Below are 12,849 nucleotides of genomic sequence, written 5' to 3' on the forward strand. Positions count from 1 at the left end.
AGAGAAAATATGAGGAAATATTATTTGCATAATAATTTGGAACACAGTGTATTCTGGTCTGGAGGTTGAGTTAGGGAGTTGATCCAGGGAGTTGGAGGTGAGGAGTGAGAGCAGAGAGTGGGGTCGTCCAGCCACATGTGTGCTGCAGCTCCAGGACGGAAGAGAACCAGAAGGGTTGTAGTGATAATGAGCACTTGAGGGGAGAAGCAAAAGAGAAAAAAGGAGCTTGGAGGGGAACTGTGACTGGGCACCCTCTGAGTTGAAGAGCAGAAACTGGGCACTGGGAGCCCGAGGCTGTGTCATACTTCACGTCCCACCATACAGGTTACTGTCCCTGGACAGGAGAGAGAGGCTTACTGTGGCTTACTACAACCAGTAAACTAGGTAAAGAGACTGTAAATGTGTGTCCTCCGTTTATTTCTGGCACCACACCATCCTTGCCTAAACACACCGGTTGCCCTGGGGACCCAGCTTCACCTGTGGGAAGCAATACCATCTTTGCTGCAGTACTATCACCCCCAGATAACCGCTTTTAGCAGCGTCGTTCACCCTTGACCGAGTACCACAGGTGGCATCACAAACTTTTATTATTTTATAATCCCTTTAAAGACAGTCCCTTTTACTTGGGCGCCTAGGGCCATGGATCGAGTCGCCGCCACCATGACCACCCCTTTAATAACGACCGGACCAGGTACCGAGTACCCCACAGCCCTGGGGGGCGTTCTCTCTGTTAGATAGACAGATGGAGGCTCGAGAAAATGGACAACATCACTTAAAAGTAGCGAAAAAAAATCAAGAGTGTATAGTGATATCACGTGGAAACTGAACTGTCAGCATTATCTGCACTATATAAGGGAGTTTTATGTGAGTATGGGATATAATTTGGTCACTACACGTGATATTATATTACTCCAGCTGTTTATGGCAGCATTATCTTGGCAGTTTAAAAAGTACAACTCCGGTCTCTAAACTTTATTCAGGGCTACACACCCATTACGTACCAATCCCCCCTGCAAATCGTAGACAAGACTGGCCTCGAGGCTCTTTCAAATATCGGATGAGTGAAGGAGCTGTCCACCATTTATATGAACTAATCTGGTCCATAAATTGGACTAAAGTAGGACATGCTGTTTTAGAACGAGAGAAAATTGTTTAACTGAAAAGCCCTATTGAATAACATGGGTCAGTGCGCCGTCCATGTGCTGTCCGCATGATGTCAGATCAAAGTCAGACACCGCATGCCCGATTTATACGCTCCTCTGCATGAGCTCAAACTCAGAGTAGTTATCTTGGCACTATGTAGCAGTATTATTTGTTTTAATTAAAACTAAAAAATAAAGACTATGGAGACTCAGAACAATCCATCATGGATTACCGTTGTAAAAGAGACTTCCAACTCACACATAGAGCGCAGAGTGATCCGGAGAGTCTGAATGGCCATCACGTGACTCAGAAGAGGAGCGGCGCACTCCATCCGGGGCAGGTAGGTGAGTATATTAACACACTGACACTACATATACACAGGTTTAAGGGAAAATAAAACTTAACGGTAAGCAGGGGCGTAACTACCGCTGTCGCAGCAGTCGCCAGTGCGACCGGGCCCGGCAGGTCAGGGGCCCGGGCCCGGCAGGTCAGAGGCACCCAACACCATGTTGCAGTGCAGGAGATTTGCTATCTAATTATACTCACCTACTGCTGGCGCGGTCCCTGCACGTCCCTGCTTCTTCCAGCGCTGCATATTCTTCCTGTACTGAGCGGTCACATGGTCCCGCTCATTACCGAAATGAATATGCGGCTCCACCTCCCATAGAGGTGGAGCCGCATATTCATTTCGGTAATGAGCAGTAACGGTGACCGCTCAATACAGGATGAAGATGCAGCGCTGGAAGAAGCAGGGACGCGCAGGGACCGCGCCAGCAGTAGGTGAGTATACAGCGCTGTGCGATATTTACCACTCCTCGTTCCGGTGCGGCTCCGTCATCAGCGTCCTCTGGCTGTGACGCTCAGGTCAGAGGGCGCGGTGACGTAGTCAGTGCGCTCCCTCTGCTGAGCGTCAGTGCTGGAGAAGGAGCCGCACGAGGAGCAGGTAAAGCGCCGGCGTCCTGAGCGAAGAGAGGTGAATATGTGATTTTTTTTTTATTGCAGCAGCATTATATATTGCACAGCTTTATATGGAGTATCTATGGGGCAATAATCAACGGTGCAGAGCATTATATATGGCACAGTTTTCTATGGAGCATCTGTGGGGCCATAATGAACGGTGCAGAGCATTATATATGGCACAGCTTTCTATGGAGCATCTATGGGGCCATAATGAACGGTGCAGAGCATTATATGTGGCACAGCTTTATATGGAGCATCTATGGGGCAATAATCAACGGTATGGAGCATTATATGTGGCACAGCTTTATATGGAGCATCTATGGGGCAATAATCAATGGTATGGAGCATTATATGTGGCACAGCTTTCTATGGAGCATCTATGTTACCCCCCTATGTTATCCATCTATGTTACCCCCCTATGTTATCCATCTATGTTATCCCCCTATGTTACCCTTGTGCCTGTCTCCCCTAGCCCCCTTGTGCCCTCTCCCCTGCCCCCTCGTCACCATTTGCTCAGGTCTTTCTCACTGCCCCTGTATGGAGGGGCTGCATTACACTATGAGGGGGGCTGCATTGTATTCTATGGGGGTTACATTGAGTTGTATGGCAGGGCTGCAGTGGGGGGGGCCCATTTGGAAGTTCGCACCGGGGCCCATAACTTTGTAGTTACGCCACTGACGGTAAGCCTCCTACACGGCTGCTTCTGTTTCAGTTAATGACTGTATTACAACCTACATATGACAATGATGATTATTATCACCTGTCTGGTGTAATTGGTTACTAATAACTAAGAGCTTCCCGAATAGCTGCATTGAGGACCCGGATACCTGGAGCGCTCCCGATAATCAGCTGTTCAGAGCTGCTGTGTGACAGTCACAACACATGCATGGAGAGCCTGTTTGCTGCCTTTTTTCCACTCTGTTCTATTACAGAACTTTTCTTGCAGCTTTTTTTTTTGCATAGGACTGCAGATAGACGGTAGTACAGCAGTGCACTAGGACTTGTGCGGGGAGCCGTCTCCTCCATCGGAGTCCTCCTCACCGGAGGTGTGGTCTTCCCCTGGATATTAAGGATACAGCAGACCCTGCAGGAATCTGCCAGAGATTAGCAGGACACACTGCGATCCTGGAGCCGGGATTAGGAGAGGAGACTCGGGAAAGGTAGGAATTCTCCGAAAGCGTCTGCAGACGTTGAATTCTACGTTTCCGGCTGCGGACGCAGATCCTGTTCTTCTTTATGTTCTTGGGTAAAATTTATGGAACAGGACAATTTTTTTCCCCGCTTTTCATCTTCCTGTTATTTTGTGTATGAAGCTATGAGGACTTCCAATAACAGGAGCATATAGTATTATATGATGACAATGTGTTTGCGAGGTAGATGTAACTCATAGTCAGCATTGATTGAAACTTTTTCCTATTTATTTTTCCTCCATTGACACAAATGGATGCATTGTACATTTTTCTGTATACTCATGCTGTAAATGTCTGGTTGTTCAATTGGGGAACTACAAGTCTCAGCACTCTGAGAATAAAATGTGGGTCTTCTTGTGTGCACAATGTTCTGCAAATTCCTCCTATTGCAAAGCAAATGTCTGGAGACTTTGAAGGGGTCCCAGGGGGACTATAAGTCTCAGCAAATACAGTCAGGTGGGACAAAGCTGGTCTGCTGGTCAGTCACTGGAAAGCTTTGCTGAGACTTGTGGTTCCTGGGTAGACACAGTTTTCTTGACTTTATGTCGATACAATGTAGCTTTCGGGTACAGTGGAAAAAGAGGTAAAACATTGTTTCTTAGGGGTCCGATGCCCCAGATCATTATTGATTTCTATTGAATGATAGTTTGTATTTGTGGCCAGCTCTCCATCTGATGTGGCCACCAGAAGTGATAAGTGGTCAATCGGTGGTCCAATTTATTAGAAGTTTGGGAAAAGTGAGATGAAGCCCCGGAGGTCCTGGAAATTGGGTCCTGCCATCATTACGTACAACCAAAGCCCACCCTGACAGTCCACGGAGGTCCCAATAACTGAACCCCACTTATCAGTGTACCACCCATCCTAGCTTATATTCATGGCCAGTGTGGGGCCCGAGAGGCCCAGGGCAATGGGACAATTTACAGGTGGAGATAATGTCTTATTCCAACAGAGAAGTTCTTAAATTCCAGTAATCAGGCACCTGATGGTTTGGAAATCAGAGTCCTGCACCCTGTAGAAGCCCTCAAGTATTCAACGAAGCCTTGACATAGGAATTCATTATTCCATCTGCACCTTTTTTTGGGGGGTGTAATTTGTGCCTTTTTTGTGTCGACTCTCTACGTGTCCGCCTGGTTTTTCATTTTATTTGCCAATACATACAATTCATCAATTGGGACTTTTTTTTTAAAAGTAGCAAATTTTTCCCACAAATTTTACTCCAATCTTCTTCACCATTGGAATAATTTTATTTACGTTTGCCTGGAATCGTTACACAAATTTTGTCTTATTTCAGTGGAACATTCAATTTTTTTGCTCTAAAAATGCATTAAAAAAGGTCAAAGAAGAAAAATTAAGAGTTTTTTTATTTTGTGAAAAAAATCACGACAGGGGTGAGCCAATGTAAAGAATTTGGCACAAAAATCCTTAACAAATAACATAAGACTAAAAAAAAATAGTGACAAAAAAGCACAAAATCTGCAAAAAGTAAATTTTGGTAAGCTGGAGCAAATTCACAAATTCACAGATTTTTTTTTCATTTTGTGCCATTCTATACCATGTTCTCCCATGAGCTACACTCTTTTTTTTAGAGGTACAAAAATGTGCAGTAGCAATCTGCTCTGAATATTGTGGGTTTTTTTTCCTGCATTTTTTAATGTCATTTTTCCCATTTTTGTTGCAGAAATTTCTACAGCTGAAAATAATTTCCATTTAAGTGAATGGTTTTATTTTTTATTTTTTTTTTTAAGAAAAAAAATCAGATTTTGTATTCCATTAGGGAAATGTAGCATAAATGATACGGCAATTGGAAAAATGGCAACTAATTAATTAGGCTAAAACATCTGGTTATCCACAACAGGATTGTCAGGAGGAGAGCAGCAAAACAAAACCAAGTAAAATTAATACAAAAAAGCTCAAATAAAAATACAAAACGTCACTATAGAATATTTCTACCCATTTAAAAAAAAAAAATGATGATCCGGCCCAATGTCCATAGGAAGCTTCACCAGCAGTCGTTCAGAGCACATGGGGTGCAGCTAGAAGCCTAAAACTCAGCAATCTGGAACCTTATGAAGTTGCAAAAAAGTGGGGATGAACTTTGACTTTTTGTGAATAGTTATACCATAAGGCTGCGTTCACACATTGCGGCTGTGGTGCATTTATTGTGGTATAAAACAAAAAACATATCAGCAAACATTGTTCAATTATCCTGTGTCTCTGTCTTGTAAAGATAGCAGACAATATGTTGTAGGAGCTGATATAAGAGGCAAACATCAGCCATTCAAAATATCAAAAATCAATGTTTAAATGCATCATGATCGCAAGGTGTGAACGCAGCCTAAGATGGTTAATCCACGAAAAGCATTATATCCTATAAACTGTATATGATCTCTGGGGGTCTCACTACTGGGATCCTTGCAATTATGATTTTGGATTGTGGTCTTAATTAATATATTACTAGTTCTTGGGTTTTCTATCTAGATTTTTTGGCACCTGCGGTGGCGCAGGACCATCCCAGATTCCCCCGTCCTCTACCTTCTGGATTGCAGCTGTGTTTGGCTCACATAGTTGATGTTCTTCACTTCTAATGTCAGAAACGTGCTGGGATTCTTCCCTTGTGGGCAGGAAATGGAAGTGACTAGCGGGACACCCTGCTGTTCAGGAAGGCAGGATATTATGTGCTGAAATCCTCTGTGACCCCTGCGCTGCTCGTATCTGTTCTCTCCATTTCATCATCGTACAGGACAATGTCGGTCATCGTAACATCATACTGCAGAGCTAACATGTATCATTTAATAAACTACTTTCCCAATGTGTCCTGCGGATGGGTGTTGTCCATCTTCGCAATCTGTACTTGTAGGGGAAACATTAAGCATGGTAAATATAATGCTGCCATATAACTGCAAAATAATAGCACCATATCGTGCACTTATGCCAAAACCTAAAAGTGTTCTGTGACCGCAGAGTACAAGTCCACATAATAAGGCCATTCATAATATACACATACGCTCAAAGAGTTAACAGCAGGAGCAAATAACACCTGATTGGTGGGAGAGTTGGATGTCGGACCCCCACCTATCTATCCTCTGCAAATTACAGCAAGGAGGAGACAACAACTCACACTGTTGTATCTTGTGCAATTTTTTATTTTATTTTTACGTTTTATGGAGCTTTCACTGTTTAATGTTAAACTATAATGCCGCACAGTGCCTAAATAACACGACCATACTGTATATAACTAGTAATAGTGCCGTACGGAGCCTACATATCGGTACTGTAAAGTGAAGTAACAGTGCCATATAGTGCCCAAATAACACCACCATACCGTGCCTAAATAACAGTGTTATACAGTGCTGAAATAACACCACCATACTGTGCCTAATTAACAGTGCTATACAGTGCCCAAATAACACCACCATACCATGCCTAAATAACAGCGCTATACACTGCCCAAATAACACCACCATACTGTCCCTAATTAACAGTGCTATACAGTGCCCAAATAACACCACCATACCGTGCCTAAATAACAGTGCTCTAAAGAGCCCAAATAATACCACCATACTGTGCCTAATTAACATTGTGAGCCCTCGCGGGCAGGGTCCTCTCTCCTCCTGTACCAGTTGTGACTTGTATTGTTCAAGATTATTGTACTAAGTGTTTTTACTATGTATACCCCTCCTCACATGTAAAGCGCCATGGAATAAATGGCGCTATAATAATAAATAATAATAATAATAATACAGTGGCCAAATAACACCACCATACCGTGCCTAAGTAACAGTGCTATACAGTGCCCAATTAACACCACCATGCTGTGCCTAAATAACAGTGCTATACAGTGCCCAAACAACACCACCATAACATGCCTAAATAACAGTGCTATACGGTGCCCAAATAACACCACCATTCTGTGCCCAAATAACACCACCATACTGTGCCTAAATAACAGTGCTATAGTGCCTAAATAAGTGTTATACAGTGCCCAAATAACACTACTATACCATGCCTAAATAACAGTGCTATAGTGCCCAAATACCACCATACTGTGCCTAAATAACAGTTCTACACAGAGCCCAAATAACACCACCATACCGTGCCTAAATAACAGTGCTACACAGTGCCCAAATAACACCACCATAGTGTGCCCAAATAACAACACCACCATACCATGCCTAAATAACAGCACTATACAGAGCCCAAATAACACCATCATACCTTGCCTAAATAACAGCGCTATGCAGTGCCCAAATAACACCACCATACCATGCCTAAATAACAGCGCTATACAGTGCCCAAATAAAACCACCATACCATGCCTAAATAACAGCGCTATACAGTGCCCAAATAACACGACCATACCATGCCTAAATAACTGTGCTATAAAGTGCCCAAATAACACCACCATACTGTGCCTAAATAACAGTGCTATACAGTGGCCAAATAACGCCACCATACTGTGCCTAAATAACAGTGCTATACAGTGCCCAAATAACACACCATACTGTGCCTAAATAACAGTGCTATATAGTGCTCAAATAACACCACCATACTGTGCCAAAATAGCAGTGCTATACAGTGCCCAAATAACACTACCATACTGTGCCTAAATACCAACTATACAGTGCTCAAATAACACCACCATACGGTGCCCAAAAAACAGTGCTATACAGTGCTCAAATAACACCACCATACTGTGCCCAAATAACAGCGCTATACAGTGCCCAAATAACACCACCATACCATGCCCAAATAACAGTGCTATACTGTGCCCAAATAACCACCATACTGTGCCCAAAAAACAGCGATATACAGTGCCCAAATAACACCACCATACTGTGCCCAAATAACAGCGCTATACAGTGCTCAAATAACACCACCATACCGTGCCCAAACAACAGTGCTATACAGTGCCCAAATAACACCACCATACTGTGCCCAAATAACAGCGCTATACAGTGCCCATATAACACCACCATACTGTGCCTAAATAACAATGCTATACAGTGCCCAAAGAACACCACCATACTGTGCCTAAATAACAGCGCTATGCAGTGCCCAAATAACACAACCATACCGTGCCCAAATAGCGTTATACAGTGCCCAAATAACACCACCATACTGTGCCTAAATAACAGCGCTATACAATGCCCAAATAACACCATCATACCGTGCCCAAATAATAGCGCTATAGAGTGCCCAAATAACACCACCATACTGTGCCCAAATAACAGCGCTATACAGTGCCCAAATAACACCACCATATTGTGCCTAAATAACAGCGCTATGCAGTGCCCAAATAACACCATCATACCATGCCCAAATAATAGCGTTATACAGTGCCCAAATAACACCACCATACTATGCCCAAATAACAGAGCTATACAGTGTCCAAATAACACCGCCATACCGTGCCTAAATAATGGTGCTATACAGTGCCCAAATAACACCACCGTACTGTGCCTAAATAACAATGCTATACAGTGTCCAAAGAACACCACCATACCGTGCCCAAATAATAGCGCTATACAGTGCCCAAAGAACACCACCATATTGTGCCTAAATAACAGCGCTATACAGTGCCCAAAGAACACCACCATACTGTGCCCAAATAACAGTGCTATACAGTGTCCAAATAACACCGCCATACCGTGCCTAAATAATGGTGCTATACAGTGCCCAAATAACACCACCATACTGTGCCTAAATAACAGTGCTATACAGTGTCCAAATAACACCACCATACCGTGCCTAAATAATGGTGCTATACAGTGCCCAAATAACACCACCATACTGTGCCTAAATAATGGTGCTATACAGTGCTCAAATAACACCACCATACCATGCCTAAATAACAGCGCTATGCAGTGCCCAAATAACACCACCATACCGTGCCTAAATAACAGCGCTATACAGTGCCCATATAACACCACCATACCATGCCTAAATAACAGCGCTATGCAGTGCCCAAATAACACCACCATACCGTGCCTAAATAACAGTGCTATACAGTGCCCAAATAACACCACCATACCGTGTCTATATAACAATGATATAGCAGTGTTATTTGGGGAATAAAGAAGACTAGCAGAGAGTGGTAAGTAATAGTTCCATACAGCGGATCAGTAGCAGCGGCAAACAGTAAATTAACAATTCTGTCATAGTATGGGGCAGCACAGTGGCTCAGTGGTTAGCACTGGGTTCAAATCCAACCAAGGACAACATCTGCAAGGAGTTCGTATGCTCTCCCCGTGTTTGTGTGTGTTTCCTCCAGGTTCTCTGGTTTCCTCCCAGACATACTGATAAGGAAATTAGATTGTGAGCCCCAATGGGGACAGCGATGATGATCACTGTGGAATATAAAAGAGTTAAATAAATACAAGGCAGCAGAAGTAACAGTCCCAAATAACTCTTCGACACTGTGCCCAACAATCAGTGCCATGTTGTGCCTAAAGTTTACTACCAGAGTGCAGAAGTAACAGAGCCATATACTGCCTAAATAACACCACCATACTGTGCTATAGATTGGCTAAACATCAGTGCCATACAGTGCATATAAACTACTGCCCTACAGTGCAGAACCAATAGGTCTATTCAGTTTGGAAATCAAACCACCATACTGTAGTGTTCCTAAAATAAACAGTGCCATACTGCGAATAAAGAATTCTACCCATGAAATACGGTGGGACGTCAAAGTATTCCTCCTTGGCATTTTTCAAGTTTTCCTCAAAATGGAGTTTCACTGTTTTTTTTGAGGTTTTGCATCAGTTCATGTAAAGGACATGCCTACAACTAGGAACATTGTGGAACAAACACAATATTGTGAAGCGGATGAAAAATTCAGCACAATTTTCTCCCGTCTTTGAGTTGAAAGGTGCAACAAATTCATTAAGAGGCGCATCACCGTGCAATACCGTAATAATACTGCCAAACAGTATCCAAATAGTGTGTTCCTAAATAATACCGCTATACAGTGCAAAATGGTGGCATTCGGCTGCAAACAATTGAAAAATTGCCATCAGCGCTCTACTTGCGACTCACTACTTTTTTCTGAAGTGTGCCTGGTGCTGAGCCGCGCCATCTTTCAATAGTAAAGCTTGACATCAATGATTATTTGGCTCGCTCCTCTCTATCACCGCGGTGGATGTCTCTGCACATTCCTTTCGGGTGTTCTAATCTTCGGTCCTTCCAGTTCACTGTCAGAAGAGCTGTTACTAATCCGCTAATGCCTCTCTATGTGCTCTCAGTCCAGGCTGATTTATGGCCGATCCTTTGCTGAACACCTTGTAAATTCTCCATTTCCTTTGTGGACAAATTACAGATGGAAAAAAAAAATCCAGTAAATGCCGAGCACAAAACTCTCCAGGAACCAGAGACCTCTGTGGAGAAGACGGTGAAGTATGAGTCAGTAGATAGGGGGGTGTACAGAACAGACGGCCAAAATGGTCGCCCACCGCTTGTGCTGCCGTCATAACACTCCCTTGTGAACCATTCACCTCTTTCTCTCGGCAGGTGTTTGCTGATGTTTAATGTCTAGAAAGAGAGAAGTTCTGCTCTGGCTCTCACCATCCAATGCAAAAAGGAGATAATCGCTTTGGTCATTGTCTTGTTGGTAGGTGAACCTCCGTCTAGTCTCAAATCACCATCTATCTTCACCTCGATTCAGACCACTTTCTCTGTCCTTCCTGCAGAAAAAAATCCACACAGCATGATGCTGCTACCATGATTTTTCTCTGTGGGGATGGTGTTCTTGGGGTGATGAGCTGTGTCAGTTTGGTGCCAGACATAGCGTTTAGCTTGGTGGCCAAAAAGTTTAATTTTGGTCCCATCGGACCACAGCACCTTCTTCCACACATTTGGTGAATCTCTCATATGTCTTTGACAAACTCAAAATGAGCCGTTTTATGTGTAAGTAAAGGTTTTTTTCTGCCCACTCTTCCATAAAGGCCACCTCTATGGAATGTATGGTTTATTGTGGTCATATGGACCAATACTCCAGTCTCTGCTTGGGAACTCTGCAGCTCCTTCAGTTTTACCTTTGGTCTCTGTGCTGCCTCTGATTAATGTCCTCCTTGTCCAGGGTGAGAGTTTTGGTGGGCAGTCCTCTCTTGGCAGGTTTGTTGTGGTACCATGTTCTTTCCATTTGATGATAATGGATTTGATGGTGCTTTGGGGGATTCATCAGAGAATGGGAGATTTTTTTTACAACTCAACTCTGACTTGTACTTGTTAGGAGATCTCCTTGGGCTTTATGGTGTTGTTTGGAGATCTCCTTGGTCTCTATGGTGTTGTTTGAAGATCTCCTTGGTCTCTATGGTGTTGTTTGGAGATCTCCTTGGTCTTCACGGTGTTGTTTGGAGATCTCCTTGGTCTCTATGGTGTTGTTTGGAGATCTCCTTGGTCTTCATGGTGATGTTTGGAGATCTCCTTGGTCTTCATGGTGTTGTTTGGAGATCTCCTTGGTCTTCATGGCGTTGTTTGGGGATCTCCTTGGTCTTCATGGTGTTGCTTGGAGATCTCCTTGGTCTCTATGGTGTTGTTTGGAGATCTCCATGGTCTTCATGGTGATGTTTGGAGATCTCCTTGGTCTTCATGGTGTTGTTTGGAGATCTCCTTGGTCTTCATGGTGTTGTTTGGAGATCTCCTTGGTCTTCATGGTGTTTGGTTAGTGGTGCCTCTTGTTAATGGTACTGCAGCCTCTGTGGCCTTTCAGAAAATATAAAGTGTGTATACTGACAGAGATGCAACACTTAGATTGCACACAGGGGGACGTCCTGTCACTAAGCATGGGACTTATGAAAGGAAAATGCTTGAACCAAAAGTTTTTAGAGGCTTCATAGCAAAAGGGATAAATACATATGCACTTGCCAATTGTTAGTTATTTGATTCCATACAGTTAATTTTCCTATATTTTTCTCATTTCACATCACCAACTTGGGCTATTTAGGGCTGATGCATCACACACAAATCGGATTACAAAAATATTTAAACACAAATTATAATGTAACAAAATAGGTAAAAAGCCAAAGGGATGAATACTTCTGGAAGCCACGGTATCTATAGAATTATCTATTGATGCTTCTTCACAGCAAAAATCTGTTCATTTCTATAGAAAAAGTGTTAGAAAGTGCTAATGGTTCCTGCAAAATACTCGTCGATTGTTCCCTTCTCCATGCTCTTTCAATGGATATATGAATCTCCCGGTGGCGAGCGCAGTATTTGTGCTGAGTTTGCAAAAGAGCCAGACTTTATACACCAAGAAGAAAAAAGGGCATACTAATACCAAGGATCACTCATAAATAAAATAATGAATCTTTATTGACATACAAATACACTCCAAAGATAAAAACATTAAAAACCATAACAGGTTTAAAGACCTTATACACCAGGGCCAATGGGATTGGATGTCATACAACGACGAATTGAGGGGCCAGATTTTATACAACAGATTGAGGGGCCGCATGTTATACAACAGGGGTATTGGGACTGAAGGAGAGATCTGAATTCAATATATATATATATATATATATATATATATATATATATATATATATATATA

The 12,849-nt window shown here is 42.9% G+C and overlaps 1 protein-coding gene across 2 annotated transcripts in view; it reads left to right on the forward strand.

The window, feature by feature from the left end:
* Positions 1-3,144: 3,144 nt before the first annotated feature.
* Positions 3,145-12,849, forward strand: part of ADGRF5 (adhesion G protein-coupled receptor F5) — a 209,249-nt gene continuing 199,544 nt past the window's right edge. Inside the window, exon 1 of one of the 2 annotated variants that reach the window (XM_077291547.1) lies at positions 3,145-3,263. The gene's annotated coding sequence lies outside the window, so the exon portion shown is untranslated. The remainder of the gene's footprint in view (positions 3,264-12,849) is intronic. The other variant, XM_077291544.1, reaches the window with a different exon arrangement.

This window comes from Ranitomeya variabilis, chromosome 2, assembly GCF_051348905.1.
Source record: "Ranitomeya variabilis isolate aRanVar5 chromosome 2, aRanVar5.hap1, whole genome shotgun sequence".
Classification (NCBI taxonomy): domain Eukaryota; kingdom Metazoa; phylum Chordata; class Amphibia; order Anura; family Dendrobatidae; genus Ranitomeya; species Ranitomeya variabilis.